At 41.6% G+C, this 22,877-nt stretch overlaps 1 protein-coding gene across 1 annotated transcript in view; it reads left to right on the top strand.

Moving 5' to 3' along the window:
- The window catches only part of sp4 (sp4 transcription factor), a 55,657-nt gene that overhangs the window by 11,991 nt on the left and 20,789 nt on the right, over positions 1-22,877 (top strand). The window lies entirely within an intron of this gene.

Raw genomic sequence — 22,877 nt, 5'->3', positions numbered from 1 at the left:
TTCTCCCATTATCAAGAATGGGAGTGAATGCCAAATTAGAAATATATAATATATATGTCTCATGTTTCAAATTGGAAGTAACAAATGTAATTGTGTTGGGTAACTGGGGTTGACTAAAAGATGTTCCTTTTCTGAAGTTGTCTGTTAGGATTAATGGAGGTTGTGCCTTAGGCTCCTTGAATGACATAGTGGTGTGGGAAATGAGTGGGGGAAAGTTACTGATTTTAAGCCAAACAATCAGCATAGCCAGCAGGAACTAATATCAGTCTTAAAAATGAAAACACATTTCAAAATACTGCAAACCAAAAGAACAAGATGATCACTAAACCCAAATAGCTCCAGAGATACACTGAATTAACTTGCGGTGTAGAAGTTTTGATTCAGTGTAGTATTTATTTGAAATTACAGTTGATACATGTTCAAGAAATGCAAGAAAAACTGCCCATGTTGTCCTTCAAAAATCGTAATCCTTAGGTATAACGTTTGTCTGTAAACTGAACTAAATTTGAGTACAAAATGGCCAAGATGCTGGTTGCTTATCTAATGCAGTTGAGACTATATTATTGGAATGGCTTAGACAATTATTGCTAGCCTGTTATCCAGAAATGCGGCCAATGTAGTGGTAGTGGTAGTGGTAGTCTCCTCCTGTTGTTCAAATTGTCGAGAGTCCTAGCAGGGTAATCTTGGATTGACTGGGCATAGTAGCTCCTTCGAATCCTCCCATATCCCCCAGACCAAAGGGATAGCCATGGGCCCCGGCTATGTAGAACAGTCGATCTTCCGTAATTACACCGGACCTCTTCCTCCGCCACATTGATGACTGCATTGGCGTCACCTCGTGCTCCCGCGAGAAAGTTGAGCAATTCATCAACTACACCAACACATTCCACCCTGACCTTAAATTTACCTGGACCATCTCTGACACCTCCCTCCCCTTCCTAGACCTCTCCATCTCCATTAATGACGACCGACTTGACTCCGACATTTGTTACAAACCCACCGACTCCCACAGCTACCTGGATTACATCTCTTCCCACCCTACCCCCTGCAAAAATGCCATCCTGTATTCCCAATTCCTCCGCCTCCGCCGTATCTGCACCCAGGAGGACCAGTTTCACCACAGAATACACCAGATGGCCTCCTTTAGAGACCGCAATTTCCCTTTCCACGTGGTTAAAGATGCCCTCCAACGCATCTCGTCCACATCCCGCACCTCCGCCCTCAGACCCCACCCCTCCAACCATAAAGGACAGAACACCCCTGGTGCTCACCTTGCACCCTACCAACCTTCGCATAAACCAAACCATCCGCCGACATTTCCGCCACCTCCAAACAGACCCCACCACCAGGGATATATTTCCGTCCCCACCCCTTTCCATCTTCTGCAAAGACCGTTCCCTCCGTGACTCCCTGGTCAGGTCCACGCCCCCCTACAACCCACCCTCCCATCCTGGCACTTTCCGCTGCCACTGCAGGAATTGCAAAACCTGTGCCCACACCTCCTTTCTCACCTCTATCCAAGCCCCTAAAGGAGCCTTCCACATCCATCCAAGTTTTATCTGCACATCCACCAATATTATTTATTGTATCCGTTGCTCCCTATGCGGTCTCCTCTACATTGGGGAGACTGGATGCCTCCTAGCAGAGCACTTTAGGGAACATCTCCGGGACACCCGCACCAATCAACCCTACCGCCCTGTGGCCCAACATTTCAACTCCCCCCTCTCACTCTGCTGAGGACATGGAGGTCCTGGGCCTCCTTCACCGCCGCTCCCTCCACCCGACGCCTGGAGGAAGAACGCCTCATCTTCCACCTTGGAACACTTCAACCCCAGGGCATCAATGTGGACTTCAACAGTTTCCTCATTTCCCCTTTCCCCCACCTCATCCTAGTTCCAAACTTCCAGCTCAGCACTGTCCCCATGACTTGTCCTACCTGCCTATCATCTTTCCCACCTATCCACTCCACCCTCCTCCCCCACCGACCTATCGCCTTCATCCCCTCCCCCACTCACCTATTGTACTCTATACTACTTTCTCCCCATCCGCACCCTCCTCTCACTTATCTCTCCACCCTTTAGGCTCTCTGCCTTTATTCCTGATGAAGGACCTTTGCCCGAAACATCGATTTTACTGCTCCTCGAATGCTGCCTGAATTGCTCTGCTCTTCCAGCACCACTCATCCAGAATCTGGTTTCCAGCATCTGTAGTCATTGTTTTTACCTGGGCATAGTAGTTGTTAGGGTACTTTGAGTTTGGTATGGTATACAGTGAGTGATGGTTTGATCAGGTGAAGCTTTTAACTCTCAGCATATTTTGGTTATGACATATCTCACCTTCAGTTCTACAAGATGATCTGGTGGCTAGGGGTCTATTCATGAGCTTCCAACAAATTTGTTTTCTTTTAGTATCTACTGGAACATTAGAAATCCCATAAGTATACTGACCAGTAAAATAATGCTTTGTTTGATAATATGCAGAACTCATTGGCATATTTGTTAACTAATACATCAAGGAAGGGAAGATCCTTGCTCCATTTTATTGGTACAGTTGAGTGCAGGATAGAGATTTTTTTTATTCAAAGGGAATGGGTGTTCCTGTCCAATTATTATTGTCCATCTCAAGACCCTTGATAATGTAGTGAGTTACCGCCTTGAACTGCTACAGTCCATTGTGTAGGTAGACCCACAATGCAGTTCGAGCAGACATTCCTGGATTTTGACTTTGTGACAATTAGATAAGTGTATTTCTAAGGTCAGATAGTGAGTGGGAACTTGTAGATGTTCCTGTGAGTTTCCATACCTTTTCCTAGATGTTAGTGGTGATTGGGTTTAGAAGATGTTGTCTAAGGGTCAACCTTAGAATTTCTGTAATGCTGCTACTGCGATGATAGGAACAGTGTGTTTTTGTTTGTGGATATGGTACCAATCCAGTGAGCTGTTTTGCCCTGAATGGTGTCACACTTGTTGCACTTATTCTGGCAAATTAGGGATATTCTATAACACTTCTGACTTGTGCCTTGCATCTTTATGTAGTACGTGATATTTATGGAGGAAATGATGTTGTTGAAGTATTCTAATAGTGACCATGAATGGCCCTTCTAATTTTTTCAATGCTTTCTAAAAGTTTAATCTTCCTTTTATTTTGATTTTGCACAATGATAATCACTGCTGTGGACTTCAGAGTTTGGTGCTTTTCGCTTGCACCAATAGAGTATTGTATGAAAACACGGAGCAGAATCTCTGAGCTCTGAATGGCGTGGCCTATGGCTCGGATGAATGTGAGAGTCGGGAGAGATGTTCAGCGAGGCCAATCTCATTTTTGTGATCATCTTGTTTGCTTTGTTCAATTGGTGTGGTGAGATTTATTATTACTTGCCAAGTGCCGTGTTAATAGCCCACCCCATCACAGGCTGTGATCTTAACAGCCTCACCACACAAACCAGGAAAACCTGACATGGAAACCAGAGCAGGATTTTGGAGGTTTCATCTCATTGCTGGTTCATGTTAGCAACAGAGCAGGGCACAATGCACCAGCACAAGCTGCATTTACACTTTCATTCCACTTTCAGGGGGACATTGCCACCCATCCTGGCATCCTCCAGTGCAGTGGAAGTGTGCCCTGCGAGAGCAGACTGGTCTAGCAGGGCACACTGTCAGTCAGCAATGCACAGCTGCATTGGGTACAGGTATGGTGTGGCACAGTGGCTCAATAGTTGGCACTTGCCTCACAGTGCCAGGGTTCAATTCCTGGTCAGGTAACCATCTGTGTGGCATTTGCACATTCTGTTCACATCTGCGAGGGTTTCCTGAGTGCTTCGGTTTCCTCCCACAATCCAAAGATGTGCAGGTTATGTGAATTGACCGTGCTAAATTACCCATAGTGTTCAGGGATATGTGGACTAGGCGCATTAGTTGGGGTAAATGTAGAGTAATAGGGTAGGGGAATGGCACCATGTTCACAAACAAATATGCTGTTTGGATTTTTGAACGGTATCAAGTTCTTGTGTTGTTTCAATAACACACACCCACGCAAGTGAAGAATATTTAATCATGCCCCTTACCAGTGTCTTGTGGATGATGAATACACTTTGGGGAATCGGGTGGTGTGTAACTTGCTGCAAGATTCCTCTCACTTATGATTGGCTCCTGTAGCCACAATATTCGTGGCCAGTCCAGTCCATCTCTTATTCTCAACCCATACCACCAAAGGCAGGCTGCCATTGATCTCATTACTGTTTGAAGTACTTTGCGTTGCAAATTGCAATCCACCCTTAATGTTTTCAATTTGCTGTGAAATACTTTGGAACATTGTGAAGATGTGAAAGATGTGAAAAATATAAATTTTTAATCCACAAATTCTAATAGGTGTGATGAAGAACAGGGAGCCTTATCAATAATACATCTTTAATCCAAGGATTTTTTTTGTAAAAGGGTTGCAGTTGACATAATACCTGGAATAAGTATTTAAGTTTGGAACAAGATGCAAGCTGGACATTATGATATCGGTGAAGAATGGGACCACTTTCCAGGTGGCCACGTTTTGCAGCAGATAAAATGTCTTATGTCGTCTATTTGGATAGTCTTGTATTATTTTAACTGGCATTGATGAAACTAATTATCAAGCATAATTACCTCTGGCGGTCTATCGAACAGCAAACAATATCAACAAGAAATCTGCTTGATTTTGTCCAAGTTTTTGGAGGAAGTAACATTGTAAATGGATTGTGAAAATGTAGGTACATTGTAATTAAATTCCTTTCTTCTCTTCCCCACCCCCCCCCCCCAAAAAAAAACCATTGGCTGAATTCCACATGTAAAGTTGATACCCAAGTTCAAAGATTCCAAGATGAAAGCTAGTGTTAGTGTCTGAAGTTGGCGAAAGGCCTAATGGTGGCATATAATGGAGTGGGAGAGAGAGAGAGGACTACTGAGTTGTGTATCCAGGGAATTGATATTAAATACTGGGTCCACAAGTATTTATGTTAGGGACAAAACTGGAAAAATTGGAGGTGTTAGCAAGGGAAAAGGTTGAGTTTCTAGTTGAGCTTTGAACCTCCCTTAAATAATGTGGTTGTATTTCTCCTATTCTTGTGTGAAGGATACTCTTCTGGAGAATGGCTGTCGATATTAGGAAACCCTAAAACGTTTTAGCAATGCCTTAAACAGTTTTAGGCAAATTGTTTTGAAATTGTCTCACTGGGAATTGTAATCTTCGCAATATTGTAGAGAGCAACCTAGAAATGAGTTAGTACTAACTGAAAAAATTATGATTCATAACTTATTTTGAAATCCTTTCTTTAAAGAAAAGCCGTTGGTTTGACTGCTTCAGTTTTGGGTGAAATTTTACATTTTTGTGAACTGCAGTTGTGTTCAGGTATTAATTGGTGTTAGTTTATCTCTGTTTACAATTAATTCATCACTTTGTAGTGGGAGGCAATCAACTTGGATTCTCACAAGCCAACATATTTTGATCTAAAGTACACTCTCTCTCTCTTGTACGTGATGTCTACCACAGTTAACTCGTCTGACGTTCACTATCTACGCCTAGGAATGAAAAATGGTCCTTTTGAGCCTGGCATTGGTCTATAATTAGCTGTCAGCTTAATGGCAGGGCTAATAGTGAACACGTTTTTGTGTAAGTGTTGAGTTGGGGGCAGATGTGTAGCATGGACTAGCTGTGACTGTTTGCAATGTGCTGCCCTGCAAATAGCATGATATCTTGATGACTGCTTCTTCTTTGAAATAAAACAAATGATGTGATTGTGTGTGGGAGATATAAACAAAACTTGCCACAAAGTTTTATTTTTTGCGTATTTGACTCTAAGCGTGCGGATATAAATGCGATAAGTAGTGTAAAAGTAAGAGCTGATGAAAATATTGGGACTCTTTCAATGTTAGGCTCATTTTGAATACGCATTATAATAATTATAATTGTGTAAAGTAACATTAAGTTTATTCCCGAGTTGTCATTTCTTTTAACTAACTAGCTCAACGTGGTGTTTCATCTCTGAACAATTATCCAAATCTTGTGTTAGGCCTGTTTCCAATATGAGTTGTTAGTTGTCATTGTCCCAAGCTCTTTCAATATATTGTTAAAATGTCTGGCAGTTTTCTAGTAAACTACAATTATCGTGATGGGGCATTGTTAAATCATGGTTTGGTGGCTTGAATTATTTAAGGATTTTTTTAATTAGCTGTCTTTTTGATGTTATGATTACAAGTCTTTTTATAAGGGATTAAGTACTTGGGCATTTTCAAGTATTAAATGTGTTTTTGTGAACGGAAGTTTTCTTAGTCTAAATAAAAGCTGTAATAGATGCTTGCAAAGTATTTTGTTGGAATATAGTTTAAGGTTTGTCCATGGTCAGCGTTAGATGAATTAATGTGGTGAATGTATTATTACTGAATATAAATCTAATATAACTGGTTTTAATACTGAAAATTGCTATTTTCAAACATATTACGCTTGTCTGTTGGTACAAGGGTAAGTAGAATCTATTTATAACATGTGTAATATGTATAAAAATTGCAATTTTCAATATTAAAACCAGTTATATTAATTTATATTCAGTAATGACTTTCAAAATTGAATTTGGTGTCTATTTTCAAAAGGAAAGATTTTCAGGGCTGAATGGGGGAAAAACAATGTAGTGGGGTTGACTGATTACTTCAAAGGAGCAGTGCAGGTGTGATTGGTTGAACTGACTCCTTTTGTCGTGGAAGAATCTTGATTACCAGTTTTTATGGCATCCATGTATTCAATGCATTGAACCTGACCCCATCCCAACTTTCTACACTTCTTCATTCAATATGTAAATTTGCTAAAACTTAAAACTGACGTTTTGAACTTGATCTGTCAATGTTCTATTTCCCTGCTGCAAACATTTCCAGTTGCAGTTTTCATTTTGACCTCAAATTATGTATGCCATTCAATCAGAAGTGCCATTCTCTAGCTATAAGACCAAATCGTTAATGTTGGGTGAAAGGACATAGTCACCAAACAGAACCATATGGAACACCGTTGCCTACTCCAATCCTGCTGAGAAACTGCTCTTAACTATTGTCTTCTCTATCACTACTTTTTAAATCAATTTATCTTTCAAATTCTATACTTCAGTCCTCTCCTGTAGTCATCTGTGACTCACTTTGGCAAAGGTTTTTGAAATGTCCATATGTAATACATTCAGTATATAAGCACAATCATATTCAAGAAATCCACCTTCTGTTTCTTGTTATTAAACTAATACTTAATTATTTGTTATTTAGAAGATTTCACCTTTTCCAGATGATAGAACCTAGCTGGTTTGTAATTGTCTGGGCTATTTGGTAGTATACAGCCATTAAATTCAACTGATTTTTGCTATCTAGGTAAATTGACATTTTAAACTCTGTGTGCATCAGCTCGTATGTATTTTTAACACCATTTTCTTTTTTTTTGTTCCAGCATCTTAAATATACCATAACTGCTATGTGAAGTGGGTGTGGAAAATGAAATTAGGTTTTCTCTTCCTTTAATTTCTCTCCTTTCTGGGTGATTACACATTGAGAAAATGTTGATCTGTAACATACATTGTCAGAAAATAATAATTTTGATGACTACTTGTCATTTATGCACATCTGTTATGTTGAATGTTCTTTGGGAGGGAAGGAGATTAAAAGAGGCGAAGAAAGATTTTGTGAAACTTGAAAGGGTTCAGAAAAGATAGACAAGGATGTTGCCAGGGTTTGAGGATTTGAGCTATGGGGAGAGGCTGAACAGGCTGGGGCTGTTTTCCCTGGAGCGTCGGAGGCTGAGGGGTGACCTTTATAGAGGTTTACAAAATTATGCGGGGCCTGGATAGGGTAAATAGTCTCTTCCCTGGGCTTGCGGAGTCCAGAACTAGAGGGGAAAGATATGAGAGACACTTAACGGGCAACCTTTTCACACAGGGTGGTACGTGTATGGAATGAGCTGTCAGAGGAAGTGGTGGAGGCTGGTACAATTGCAACATTTAAGAGGCATTTGGATGGGTTTATGAATAGGAAGGGTTTGGAGGGATATGGGCTGGGTGCTGGCAGGTGGGACTAGATTGGGTTGGGATATCTGATCGGCATGGGCAGGTTGGACCGAAGGGTCTGTTTCCATCTCAATGACTCTATGCCTTTGAAAGAAAACTGGAGGAAAAGTACAGAAAGCAAGAGTACAGTGAGGAAGGACAACTTAGTTGCTTAATCTAGATAGATATGAGTCTATTAATTTACCAAACTTTTTGTTCAGATGTTTAAGAAACAAACATCTTGCATTTGTATGATGAGCCATTCACCTTGAACAGTGGAATTATGTTTGTTTGCTGTTCTCTATTTTGTATGTATGCTATCTTAGAGTGGGATGCTCTTTGGAGGGTGGGTGTACACTCGATAGCTGAACGGCCTGCTTCCACGCAGTAGTGATTCGGAGAATGGTCTCTTTGATCATACTCTCTCACTGCTGAATTTGAAAATTAAACTTTCGTAACCCGAACTGAGATCTGGCCTACCCTCCCAGGTAGCTAAGAAGATATTGTATTTCCAAGCTGAAAATCTTATTATTGGATCAGTTTTAAGTTTTGAGTACATTTTGCATAATGAAAAGTCTTTAAAGTGAACTAATAAAGAGTGCAATATTAATTTGTACATGACCATTTTAGAAGAGAATGCAACTTCAAAGTGAGAAATTCTGAAAAGTATTTTGACCATATGTGAGAGAAGTTCAGTTGCATAAATTAATGTGAAATCAGCATTAAGTGCACCCAGTTTTATGTTACAGGAACTTGTTAAAGGTAGAACATTTTGGGTCTGTCCTCCTTGGGTCTTGTTGCCCTAGTTATCCTGATAGACTTTGTTGTAATATCTATAACTTGTACCTGATTGTCATTTTCTCAGAAGCACAGTTTAATTAATTGCTGTTGCCTCCTCTTGTTCGACTCACTAGCGGTTGACCTCTACAACTTCAGATTAAATAGGGCCTGTAGTCCCAGTCAGAAAAGGTGGTTGTGGCAGCAATCTACCTGACCACATGTTAGCACTGATTGACATCACTTGATCATGTGATTTTGATCGAAATTTTGATCATCTTTTGAAACTTCAGTGGAAGTTATCTGTTTGGTAACTCAGATTGAGGATCCAACCAGTTTCAGATCATGAGAATCTGTAAGGAATGTATTTTTTGACATTTGTAGCTGGTAGTGTGACAGTTTTAAAGCATTCGTGCATAACTTGTTCTTGTGAAGGAGATGATATTGTAGAATATCAACTATTACAGTGCAGAAGGCGAATCGCCCATTGTGCCTACATCAGTTCTATTATCTAGTACCAATCTCCCCTCAAAACCCTGCCCACCATTACTATCCATATTGCCGTCAATGGTGTCCTTGAATACCTCAATTATACCTGCCTCCACCACATTTCCAGGCAGTGTATTCATTGTGTGAAAACTTTGCTTCCTTTGCGTGGAAGACCACTTCATTGCATCTACTCTGTCCAGGCTGTTCATTATTTTGAAAACCTGAATCGGATATCTTGGTCGCCTTCACTGTTTCAGGGAGAACAACCCCACCTACTTCAATCTGTCCTCATAGCTAATATTTCTCCATATTGGAACCATTCTCGCAAATCACTTATGCACTCTATCCAATGTATTTGCATCTTTTCCTATAATGTGGCATCTACAACTACACAGTACTCTACTGATGTCGAACAACTGTCTTAGCACATACTCTTCGGTGCAACGTTTCCATGCCTAATAGATATCCTAACCTAATCTAGTCCCATTTGCCAGCACTTGGCCCATATCCCTCTGAACCCTTCCTATCCACAATCATCTGTATACTTTTTAAAAGCTGTAATTGTACCAGCCTCCCCCTCCACTTTCTCTGGTAGCTTATTCCATACATGCACCACCCTCTGTGGAAAAAGTTGCCCCTTAGGTCCTTTTTATATCTTCTCTCTCGCCCTAAACCTATGCCCTCTAGTTGTGGACTTCCTCCATCCCAGGGAAAAGACCTTGTCTGTTTATCTTCTCCGTGCTCCTCATGATTTTGTAAACCTCTATAAGGTCACCCCCTCAGCCTCCGATGCTCCAGGGAGAACAGCCCCAGCCTATTCGGCCTCTCCCTGTAGCTTCAATCCTGGCAACATCCTTGTAAATCTTTTTTGAACCCTTTTCAAATTTCACCACATTCTTCCTGTAGGAAGGACACCAGAATTGCACGCAATATTCCAAAAGTGGCCTAACTGATGTCCTGTACAGCTGCAACATGACCTCCCAACTCCTGTACTCAATGCTCTGATCAATAAAGAAAGGCGTACCAAATGCCGCCTTCACTTTCCTAACTACCTGCGACTCTACTTTCAAGGATAGAATTTATAATCATCTAGAAAGGAATAAGTTGAATAGGGATAGTCAATAACGTTTTGTGAAGGGTAGGTCATGCCTCAAAACCTTATTGAGTTCTTTTGAGAAGGTGACGAAACGTGTGGATGAGGGTAAAGCGGCTGATATGATTTATATGGATTTCAGTTAGGTGTTTTGATAAGGTTCTCCACAGTAGACTATAGCACAAAATATGGAGGCATGGGAATTGAGGGTGATTTAGCGGTTTGGATCAGAAATTGGCTAACTGAAAGAAGACAGAGGGTGGTGGTTGATGGGAAATATTCATCTTGGAGTTCAAATACTAGTGGGATACCGCAAGGATGTGTTTTGGGTCCAATACTATTTATCACTTTTATAAAATACCTGGTTGAGAGCAGAGAAAGGTGGGTTAGTAAACTTGCGGATGACACTAAGGTCGGTACAGTTGTGGATAATGCCGAAGGATGTTGCAGGTTACAGAGGGACATAGATAAGCTGCAGAGCTGGGCTGAGGTGGCACGTGGTGTTTAATGCAGAAAAGTGAGGTGATTCACTTTGGAAAGAATACTAGGAATGCAGAGTACTGGGTTAATGTAAGATTCTTGGTAGTATAGAAGAGCAGAGGGATCTGTGTGTTCATGTACATAGATCTTTTGAAAGTTGCCATCCAGGTTGATAGGATATTTAAGAAGGCATACGGTGTGTTAGCTTTTATTGTTAGAAGGATTGAGTTTTGGGACCTGAGGTCATGCTGCAGCTGTACAGAACCCTGGTGTGGCCGCACTTGAGGTATTTCGGACAGTTCCGGTCACTGCATTATAAGAAGGACCTGGAAGCTTTATAAAGCGTTCAGAGGAGATTTACTAGAATGTTGTCTGATATGGAGGGAAGGTCTTGCGAGGAAAGGCTGAGGGATTTGATGTTGTTAGCGAGAAGAAAGTTGAGAGGTGACTTAATTGAGGCATATAATCAGAGGGTTAAATAGGATGGACAGTGAGAGCCTTTTTCCTCTGGCGATGGCGAGCATGAGGGGACATAGCTTTAAACTGAGAGGTGACAGATATAAGATCGACGTCAGAGGTATTTTCTTCACGCGTGGAACATCCTGCTTGCAACAGTAGTAGATTCGCCAACTTTAAAAGCATTTTATTGGTCATTGGATAGGCATATGGATGAGAATGGAATAGTGTAAGTTAAATGGGCATCAGATTGGTTTCACAGGTTGGCACAACATAGAGGGCCAAAGGGCCTGTAATGTTCTGTGATCTATGAACCTGCCCTCCAAAGTCTCCTTGTTCAGCAACATTCTGGACCATATGAGTCCTGCTCTGATTTTCCTTTTCCAAAATGTAGCACCTCACATTTATCTAAATTAAACTCCATCTGCCACTCTTAAACCCATTGGCCCATCTGATTAAGATCCCATTGTATTCTGAGGTAATCTTCTTCGCTATCCACTGCAACTCTAATTTTGCTTGTAGAATTGCAACATTCACCTCCGTGTTCTTCTTCTCTGTGCTTTTATTAATAAAGCTAAGAACACCTCTGTCTCTATTTATTGCTATTTCCTCCTGTTCTGCCACCTTCAATGATCTGTACAAAAATATACACCTAGGTCACTCTGCTTCTCATCCCTTTGGAATTGTGTATCGTACCTTCCATTTTCTTAGCATTCTTTCTCCGAAAGAGCATCACCTCTGACATTCTCTGCATTGAATGTCATCTGCCACTCATCTGTCCACTGCACAAACTTGTCAGTGTCCTTTTTGGAGTTCCATTCCACCCTTCTATCAGTTTGCAGTTGTTCTAAGTTTAATGTCATCTGCAAACGTGGATTGTACACCAAGAACCAGATAATTAGTATATAACAGGAAAAGCAAAGGCCCCAATTCTGAACTTGAGGAATTCCACTACAAACCTTCCTCCAGCTAGAAAAGAAATCTTTGGACCATCGACCAAAAAATCTATAGACCAAAGATGTGCAGGTTAGGTGGATTGGCCATGGGGAATGCAGGGTTACAGGGACAAGTTGGGAAGTGGGTCTGGGTGAGATGCTCTTTGATTCCACACTGACCCTCTAATCAGCTGAATGGCCTACTTCTACACTGTAGGGATTCAATGATTGTTGGATTTCCTATCACTCAACCAATTTTGTATCCACATCCATGTGACACTTGGCTGTAGGTAACTTTCCTTTGATTAGATTAGATTCCCTACAGTGTGGAAACAGGCCTTTCAGCCCAACAAGTCCACACTGACCCTCAAGAGTAACCCACCCAGATCCATTTCCCTGTGACTAATGCATCTGACACTATGGGCAATTGAAAATGGCAAATTCACCTGACCTGCACATCTTGGAACTGTGGGAGGAAACGGGAGCACCCGGAGGAAACCCACGCAGACATGGAGAGAATGTGCAAACTCCACACAGACAGTCGCCCGAGGCCAGAATTGAACCTGGGAGCCCTGGTGCTGTGAGGCAGCAGTACTAACCACTGAACCATCATGCCTTCCCCAAATTAAGAAATGGGGGCTTGTCCTGGATTTGAACCCTGGATCTCTTGCAGGTCTGCGCTTTAGAAGACCCAAAGCAAGTAACATACCCCTAAACCAACAAGCCACATGCCAACCAACGAGCCATTTTCCTTATGTATACTTATTCTCTGCAATCTCTTACGTACTTTGCATCTGCAACAGTTGTTACTAGGTGCATCATATCTATAAATACGATGCATTCAGCAATATCTGACTCTGCAAAATGTAGATAATACCTGCCAGATCCACGATATGTTCTTTCTGAACACACCTAGCAAGTACATGAAGGTATCAATGCTTAATCAATATCTTTTGATGTAAATTAGACATGAATTCCTGTTCATAATTATCCAATATATTGGCACTTTCAGATGAATTTTTGTTGCTTAAGAGATTTCCACACTAATGTCAAGTTATTATCTATAGTCTGCTTTAGATCATCCATAGATATGAAACAGTAAAAGAAATGCTCCACACGGGTCCTTGTAGCCACACTCTTCCTTGGCTCTTGTTTTCACAATATTTTTCCAATCTTCATTCCTTGTGGTCACCGTCTAAAACTAGATTTCCGAAGTTTTTATTCTATTAATCAAGCAACCATTTGGTTAACAAACCAGTTCCTTCGTCGGTAGAACATAGGACATTACAGTGCAGTACAGGCCCTTCGGCCTTCCATTTGCACAGACCTCTGAAATTAATCTGATGCCCACCTAACCGACACTGTTCCATTATTATCCATATGCATGTCCAATGCCCATTTAAATGCCCTTAACGTCGTCGAGTCTACTGTTGTTTCAGGCAGGTCATTGCACGCCTCTACTACTGAGTACAGAAACTACCCCTATATCTGTCCTAAATCTGTCATCCCTCAATTTAAAGCTATGTCCCCTCGTGTTAGCCTTCACCATCCAAGGAAAAAGGCTCTCACTGTCTACCCTATGTAACCCTCTGATTATCTTATCTCCATTAAGTCACCTCTCAACCACCTCCTCTCCAGAGAAAACAGCCTCAGTTCTCTCAGCCTTTCCTCAGAAGATCTTCCTTCCATTCCAGGCAACATCCTAGTAAATCTCCTCTGAACCCTTCCAAACCCTTCCTATAATGCAGTGGCCAGAACTATATGCAACACTAAGTGCAGACTTACCAGTGTCTTGTACAGCTGAAGCATGACCTTGTGGCAAACTTTGATAAAGTCGTCCATGTTGTAATGGAGCAACTAGATCAAATCGTATCAGAATGAGGGTAAACAGACTTATTCTTGGGAATTTTAAGGTGACAGAGTGCCTAGGTAATATGGTCACTTAATCCGAAATGTTTTTGGTAATGTTTGAGGGAAGATAATTTCTGTGTATTACAGTATGTCTGTCAGTTGAATCTGCACTTGAATTTAATGGACTAAGTCGTGTTAAATTTTGCATCTTGTTAAAGATGCAATCAGGTTACACCCTGTTTTCTGCTCTTGTTGTTAGGGCCCTTCAATACACAAAGTTAAGCAAATCACAATTGGAAAGCTTAACTTTTGAGTGCTAAAGGAATATGAAGCAGGAAGACAGAGTGGTTCCTTTTGCATCATTGTTGCATATTCTGGTCTCTGCTACAGCAGCTGCATGGCCTCCTCAGGTCATTTGAGGAAGCCCAGACAGTCTGGGAAATTAAATGAGTCAAGATCCAGTGTGCCTTTTATGCCCAAAAAAAGAAGCAGTCCCAAGAATAAATTCACGAAATAGGTTCCTATTAAAACAGTGCTACCAGTACAAAATTTTTGTTGTTAAGTTAATTTTCTAATTCAGAAATCCAGGTTTTAACGTGTGAACAGCACACAGGATAATTCAATTTGCGCTTGTTTTAGTTGGCAGTTTCACATCCTGCATTGTAGTTTACTTTGTGATATTGGGGAATTTGCTTAAATACTACACATTTGTGATTGAACTTTTTAATTAAAAGGATGGGTCGAATTTCTCACTGTCTGCTTCTGTGGATCAGTATTTTACTAGGTCTGCAGTGACTTCTCATTTGAGAAAGTTGAGATCTTTTATGGAAAATCGCACTGATTATACTCTTGAACTGCAGTGCTTATTTTTAACTTCAGTGTACTGCTTCCCTAATCTTTCCTATTGCAGAGTGTGGTATGTTTGTGTTGATATGTGAAAGATTCACCTACAGGTCAAAGACGTAGGTACATTTAAGGTAGGTTTGATACTTTGTTCACCGGTCTGGACTTTCCTATTCGAAACTTAGTTAATTGAAATAGTATGTTAGTAGAGTCACGACGTGTTACATCCATTGTGTTTGTTTATTAACCCCATTAAATTCTGAAGTGAAAAATTGACCGTATAGAACATAGAAAAGTACAGCACAGAACAGGCCCTTTGACCCACGATGTTGTGCCGAGACTTAATCCTAATGTAAAATATAGTAAGTTAACCGAGGCACCCCTCAACTCACTGCTATCCATGTGCATTTCCAGCAGTCGCTTAAATGTCCCCAATGACTTCGCTTCCACCACCCCAGCTGGCAATGCATTCCATGCATTCACAACTCTCTGCGTAAAGAACCTACCTCTGACGCCTCCTTTATGCCTTCCTCCCAGTATCTTCAACTTCTCGTACCAGTCAATCCAGCCCTGGGGAAAAGTTTCTGGCTCTTGACTCTATCTATTCCTCTCATTATTTTGTACACCTCAATCAGGTCTCGTCTCTTCCTCCTTGTCTCCAGAGAGAAAAGTCCGAGCTTATTCAACCTTTATTCATAAGGCAAACCCTGCAGTCCAGGCAACGTCCTGGTAAACCTTCTTTGCACCCTCTCCAAAGCCTCTATCTTTCTCTATAGTAGGGCGACCAGAACTGGACACAGTATTCCAAGTATATTTTAGGTGGAGTTGCAGGGCTAGATGGGCTGCTTTTGCAGAGAGATGGCCTGTATGCCATGCCCAAATAGCTTCCTGTGATGTAACTATTCTATTAAATCATCACTGAGTCTATCAGTGTATAGACCCTGCTGTTTACTCTTTGGCTTATCTGTAGCCTCTTATGTGGCTAACCATATTTACTTCCATCAGCATCTCCCTACTGTTGCCAAGTTGAGTGGGACTGAATTTCCATTCTTTTTGTTCAGTCTTGGCCGGGGAATCACTTGGAGTGGCTTCTGTTTCTTTTCCTGCACTGTTACATCGATGATCCTCAAGGAAACATCTGTCACTTTTCAACATGTACACTGAATTTTATCTCACTACAATTGTAAAACACTACAATTCCTGATTTGTCTCACTGCGCACCCAGTGTTTGATCATTGGAAATTTCCTCGACCAAAATACTAGAACTCTGAAGCTGTTCTTTGATCCACCTGCAAGCACTCACTGATTTCATCTCTGACATTTTTCCAAGATTGAATCAGTCTTTTGTGAAAATTCTAATGTTGCTTCTGACCACATGCTCATGCCATCAGTAGACCATCTATATCGGGTCTGTAACATTTCACAACTCAAACCCACCTTGCCTTGTCTACCACAAACAAAATCCATACCTTTGTTATCTATAGACTAACTACCACAACATGCTCCCAGTGTTTAATCTTCCCTCCTCTATAACAGTGAAGTCAGCCAAAATTCTATTGCTTGAGTCCCAACTCTCATCAATCTATCGTTCTGTTTGCTGATGCTGTGTTTATTGACTGCCATTGAGGAATGCCTCCGTTTGTCTTTTGAGAAATCTTATCCATGTTTTTTAAATCATTCCATGCCCAACCCTTACCCTATTTCTGTAAACTTCCCAGCTCTACAACCAGTATTCCCTCTAAGCTTTACAGGTGCACTTCTATATAGCAATCAAAATGTGACTTGTATACAGCCTGTTTGTTCCGTACATACATGATTGTGTATAACTCCTAAAGAGACCACACTCTCTTCTTCAAGTCAGTTTTACAGAGAAAATAAGTTTGATGTGTGTTTATCCAATTTTGGCCTTTTGGTGGCCTTGCCTTCAACTGTCTGGGCTCCTAGCTCAGGAATTTCCCACCTAACCTTCTTTGTTTCTGTCCATGCCTCCTTTTAAAATACTCACTCAAAGCCTGCTCCCAATTTTATTGTGTTTTGTTAGTAAAACATCACAAACATTATAAAACCAATTTTGTCGAAGTTACTATATAAGTAAACATATTAAATAAATAAATATCTTGTTGAATCTGTCAGATTTCTTTGTGCTTTAATAAACTCTTGGTATGTCACATACATCAGCAATATTTCGAGTTTAGCTAATTGCAATGCACTCAATAATTATAAATTTGACTTGCTAAGATGACAGTTGCAATAAAGTTACAACGATCTTGGCCCACATCTTTCAGTAGCAGCACAGACAGGATTTGCTTGGCCTGATCATTTGGGATTGTAATGCAGCTGACATTGCAAGAATTGCAGGGGAATTGGAAATTTCCAATGAAAATGGTGTGTCTGGAACCCTGTAGAAAACTCCTGAATTGAGATTTTGGATGGTTCTCGCTGATGTACCTGAATAGGTAGCTTGCAAATGTTCAGGAATTAAATCTGCTCTTGACTCTTGGATAACTATAAATCTGACTCTTAATCATAACTAAACCCAAATCCCAACAACCAAATGGCAAATAGCCACCTGCTGGAGCCAGACCTTAGTTTCGGGCCTGGCTTAACAGCCTTTTTGGCACAAAATTTTCAAACCCTCTCTTCTTCCATGTCTTTTGGCTTCCTTTATGCCTCCTCTTTATCCCTGCGCCTCCTATTCCTTCAGACTTGGATAAGGCTGCCAACGGCTGAAAGTGGATTTTAAGAATCTTCAAAGAGTTTTTGCAGTTTTGCTCCCCCTCATTCATACATCTTATGGTGTAGCATTTTAATTGTCGCTTCTTCCTTTAAATTTGGCTTGTGCACCATTGTTCTTTTTCTTTCTAGTTTTGTTCAGTTATAGTTCTGAAATGTTCAAAGAAAATTTAGTCTAATATGAGTAGTCATTCTGACAGTAATAACGGTAAAAGAGGAAGATATTATATTGATGTTGGGCACCAGAATCGCATGTTGAGGTCCTCTGATGTGTTTGCCTGCCACATCATAAATCAGATTTTCTCATTCTTTCTCAGATCAAATATTTGAAAACCACTACATCTACTTAGGATAGAGTTGATTCCCTAACTGCTTTTCTGGTCAAATGGAATTGCCTATCATTGTATATCTGTACATGAAAGTAATATTCCATACTAAGACACAAAGTCGGGTTGTAACTTAAATTGAGCTTCTTTCATAAGATAGACGAGTTAAGGACTTAGATTGCCATGTGGCATATAATATTGTTGGTATCATAGAGATGTCAGTTGAAGGAGGGGCTAGACTGGCACCTCAACATTCCGGGGAGGTGGGATGGTGGGAGAAAGTACTTCTGAAGCATCTTCGAATGAGACTGTCTGCAGACCTTTGTAAGAAGAATGTGGTAGTCACATGGCTGGCAGTGAACATGCAGTAGGAAAGCAGATGAACAACGCATGGAGGTGTGTAATAATAATAATAATAGGATAATTAAGGGATTTCAACTTTCCCAGCATTAATTGGGATAGTCATAGTCAAAAGGTTTAAAGGAGGCAGATTTCTTGAAATGTGTTCAGAAGAGCTTTTCAGTTTCAACACTTGGGTCCAACACTGCATTGTTCCTTGCATTCAAAAAGGAAACTAGGATGGTAGAAATCTGCAATGCACTGATGGGGGTGGGTTAATGCATTAGATGGTTAGATTAGATTCCATACAGTGCGGAAACTGGCCCTTCGGCCCAACATGTCTACACCAACCCTCCAAAGAGTAACCCACCCAGACCCATTCCCTCTGACTAATACACCTAAGACTATAGGCAATTTAGAATGGCCAATTCACCTGACCTGCACATCTTTGTGACTGAGAGAGGAAACCTGAGCACCTGGAGGAAACCCATGCAGACATGGGGAAACTCCACACAGACAGTTGCCCGAGGCCGGGAACGAACCTGGGTTCCTGGTGCTGTGAGGCAGCAGTGCTGACTACTGAGCTGTCATGATGAGGAGCCTTAACATTTTGGAAAGTACTTTCATGAGCATGTGAAATGTCATAACATTCAAGGCTTTGGGCCAAGTGGGAGAAGATGGGACTAGTGTAGGTCAGTGCAGACACAATGGGACAAAGGGTGATTTCTGAGTTATTTGACTCTAGTGCAGTGTACTTCGCCACCATGAAATTGGTAACACTTACATTTACTGTATTGGTAATCTAGACAAAAGTCAGAACTGTACATAATTTAAGCATTGCTCAATATTCTGTTAAACCAGGCTGCAACAAATCCTCCATTATTTAGAATTATCACTTTTTGAAAACGAAAAAGGCAAAAATAGTGCATTGCCATTTCAATGGTGCAAGTGTAACCAAAACTTCCTCTTATTTTCAGTAATAGCGAATCATGCTTGGCATAGCTGCTGTTTATATATGGAAATTTTTTGTTAGCAAACTAAACTATTTACTCTAGGTAAAGGTGCTGCTGATCAGATTATACAGTTGAATCTTTGAACAATAAAAGTATAATGTGGCAAAGGAGTCCTAGTGCATAGATATGCTTGAAACAAATTGTTTGTTTATTCCTTACTGTCTATCCTCCATCTGAAAGTTTGGTCAATTGAGGTACTGTGCATAAGTTCTTTAAAAACAAAAAGACTCAAACATCAAGTACATTCTCCCCGTGTCTGCGTGGGTTTCCTCCGGGTGCTCCGATTTCCTCCCATAGTCCAAAGATGTGCAGGTCAGGTGAATTGGCCATGCTAAATTGCCCGTAGTGTTAGGTGAAGGGGTAAATGCAGGGGTATGGGTGGCTTGCGCTTCGGTGGGTCGGTGTGGACTTGTTGGGCCGAAGGGCCTGTTTCCACACTGTAAGTAATCTAATCTAATGACCCCAGGAATAGCAGGGCTTGATTTACAGTATCCAGCCCCACTGGGTGCTAAAGTTTGGCAGTTCATGGTCCCGGGTTCAAAGTGGATTTGATTTAGTTTGTATTGGAAATAAGCAATGAGGATCCTGTGGAAAACCGGGTCTGCACTGCATTTAAGGCATGGCATTGGAAACAGCAAAGGATTTCCTGCAGATGAAAGTTCTGTTGCTGGCAGCATTAAAGGAAATTTCAAAATCAAGACTGATTAATTTGACAGGTAATCTGAAAGCAGTGTTACCTGACAGAGCTTAAAGTGCGAGCTAATTGAGTTGCTAGCACAGCACCTTGGGTTTTGAGGAAATATGTAAAGAGTGCCAAGTACTCCAGGCAGTGAAATGCTAGAATGAGATTTCCATAGTCCTTGATGACTAAGTCTGTGGGAAGTGCACCCAAGTGTGCCCCTGGGAGACCGTGTTAGGGAACTGGAGCTGGTTGCACTCAGGATCATCTGAGAGTTTGAGGGGGTCACGCCTAAGACACAGGCAGAGAGTAGTTGGATGACCACCAGGTAAGGCAAAGGGAGTACAGGAATCCCTGTGGCCATTCCCATCAAACAGGTATATGGTTTTGAATATTGTTGAGTGTTTTGCGGGGGGGGGGGGGGGGGGGGGAGGGAAAGAGTGGTGACCATCCGGGGAAAATCACAGTAGTCAGGTTGGTGGCACTATGGCTCTGGACAGTAGGAAAGGGTAAAGTAAACAGGCCCTTAGTGATAGGAGACTTGATAGGGGGTCAGATAGGAGATTCTGTGGCAGCAAATGGGAATCCAGGATGGTATGTTGCCTCCTGGGTGCTAGGGCCCAGGAGGACGGTCAGCATCCAGAAGTGATTGTGCACATTGGCACAAATGACATATGTAGAAATAGAGATGAGGCCCTGTGGCATGATTATGGAGAGTTGGAAAAAAGATTAAAAAACCATCACCTCGTCGGTGGTAATCTTTAGATTATTTCCAGTGCCATGTCCTAATGAAGGTAAGAACAGGAGAATGAGGGCATGGCTAACTAATTGTTGCAGCGGACAGATTCAGATTCTTAGAACATTGGGATCTTTTCTGGGGCAGAAGTGACCTGTTCAAGAGGGACAGGTTGCACCTGGACTGGAGAGGGAACCAATATCCTCGTGGGTGGATCTGCTAATGCAACAAGGGAGCGTTGGCTCAGGTACAGCAGTTGGGATCAAGGAAATCCCTGATGGTATATTGGGGATGCAGGAGTTTACTGAAGAAGGAAATCAAGACAGCAAAAAGAGGCAGGGAGCCTCCAGGGTGGTGAGATTTATCCTCTATTCCTGATGAAGGGCTTTTGCACGAAATGTCGATTTTCCTACTCCTCAGATGCTGCCTGACCTGCTGTGCTTTTCCAGCACCACTCTGATCTAAACTCTGCTTTCCAGCATCTACGGTTCTCACTTTTGCCTAGTTGATATATCCAAGAGCCCTGCAAGAGGCTGGAGAAGAAATTGTGAGGTCCCTGATTGATATATTTGCATCATCATTCGCCATGGGTAAGGTTCCAGGATACTGAAGGGTGATGAATATTGTGCTGTTATTCCAGAAGGGCTACAAAGAAAATTCTGAGAATGAGAGACCAGCAAGTCTAAAATCTGTGATAATTTACTTGAAGATTCTGAGGGAGACAATATACAAGGATTTGGAAAGACCGGGTTTGATTTAGGAGTAGTCAGATAACTCTGTGGATGGGAAATCATGCCTTGCAAATTTGTTAGTTTTAATGCAGTGACTAGGCAGGTTGATAAGGGCAGAGCTGTAAGTGTAGTCTGTGGATTTCAACAAGGCCTTTGATAAAATTCCATGTGGTTGGCTGCTCTGAAAGGTCAATCATGTGGAATCAGACGAGATGGCAAATTGGATACACAGTTGGCTTGATGGTAGGAAGCAGAGGCTAATAGAAAGATGCTTGTCAGACTGGATATCTGTGACTAGTGTTGTGCCTCTGGTCAATACAGGACTTATTGTTGTTTGTTATCTATATCAATGATTTGGATAAGAATGTACAAGGCATAAATTAGTAAGTTTGCAGATGACACTAAAATAGACAATATCGTGGACAGTGAGGAAGGTTATCAGAAATTGCAGCAAGAGCTTGATCAGCTGGGGAAGTGGGCTGAGAAATGGCAAATGGAGTTTAATATAGAGAAGTATGGGATGTTACATAGGAGTTTCATGGTGAATTAAGAAGTATGGTCGAACAGAGGGACCTTGGAGTTCAGGTATACAGTTCTATGAAAGTAGAGTCAAAGGTCGACAGGGCAGTGAAGGTGGCTTTTGGCACACTGGTCTTCATCAGTCAGGGCATTGAGTGTAGAAGTTGGGAAGTTTATGTTGCAGGTGTACAGGACATTGGTGAGGCTGCACTTGGAGTGTTGTGTTCAGTTTTGGTCACCTTGTTTTATGAAGGATGTTATTAAACTGGAGAGCTTGCAGAAGAAATTTTATAAGGATGTTGCCAGGACTCAAGGGAATGAGCTATGGGGAGTGGTTGGACAAGCTAGGACTTTATTCTTTAGAGCGTAGGTGACTGAGGGGGGGGGGGGGGGGGGGGGATCTTCGAATTCTACAAGGTCATGAGAGGCATGGATAGGGTGAAATGCACTTAGTCTTTTTCCCCAGGGTTGGGGAATAGAGGACTAGAGGGCATCAGGTTAGAGGTTAGATGGAACCTGCAAATGGAATGAGCTGCAAGCAGAAGCAATTTAAGGCGGGTACATTAACATTTAAAAGGCATTTGGATAAATATGTGGATAGCAAAGATTTGGAAGGATATGGCCCAAGTGCAGGGCAATGGGTTTAGCGTGGATAGTCCATTTAGTCAGAGTGACCAGTTTGGGCCGAAGGGACTGTCACCGTGCTGCAGGACTACAAAGATATTTGGGTGATCTGCAATTATAGTTGAAGCAGCTGAAGGGTGAGGAGAGGATGAAGATACATACGGCAGAAAAACATCAGGAAAGAGGGATGGATAATAATTTTGAAGTACAAAGGA

Source organism: Chiloscyllium plagiosum, unplaced genomic scaffold (genome assembly GCF_037043375.1).
Source record: "Chiloscyllium plagiosum isolate Xiang-an unplaced genomic scaffold, Cpla_swu_hap1 HiC_scaffold_5, whole genome shotgun sequence".
Classification (NCBI taxonomy): domain Eukaryota; kingdom Metazoa; phylum Chordata; class Chondrichthyes; order Orectolobiformes; family Hemiscylliidae; genus Chiloscyllium; species Chiloscyllium plagiosum.
This window is presented reverse-complemented; position numbering and strand designations above follow the sequence as displayed.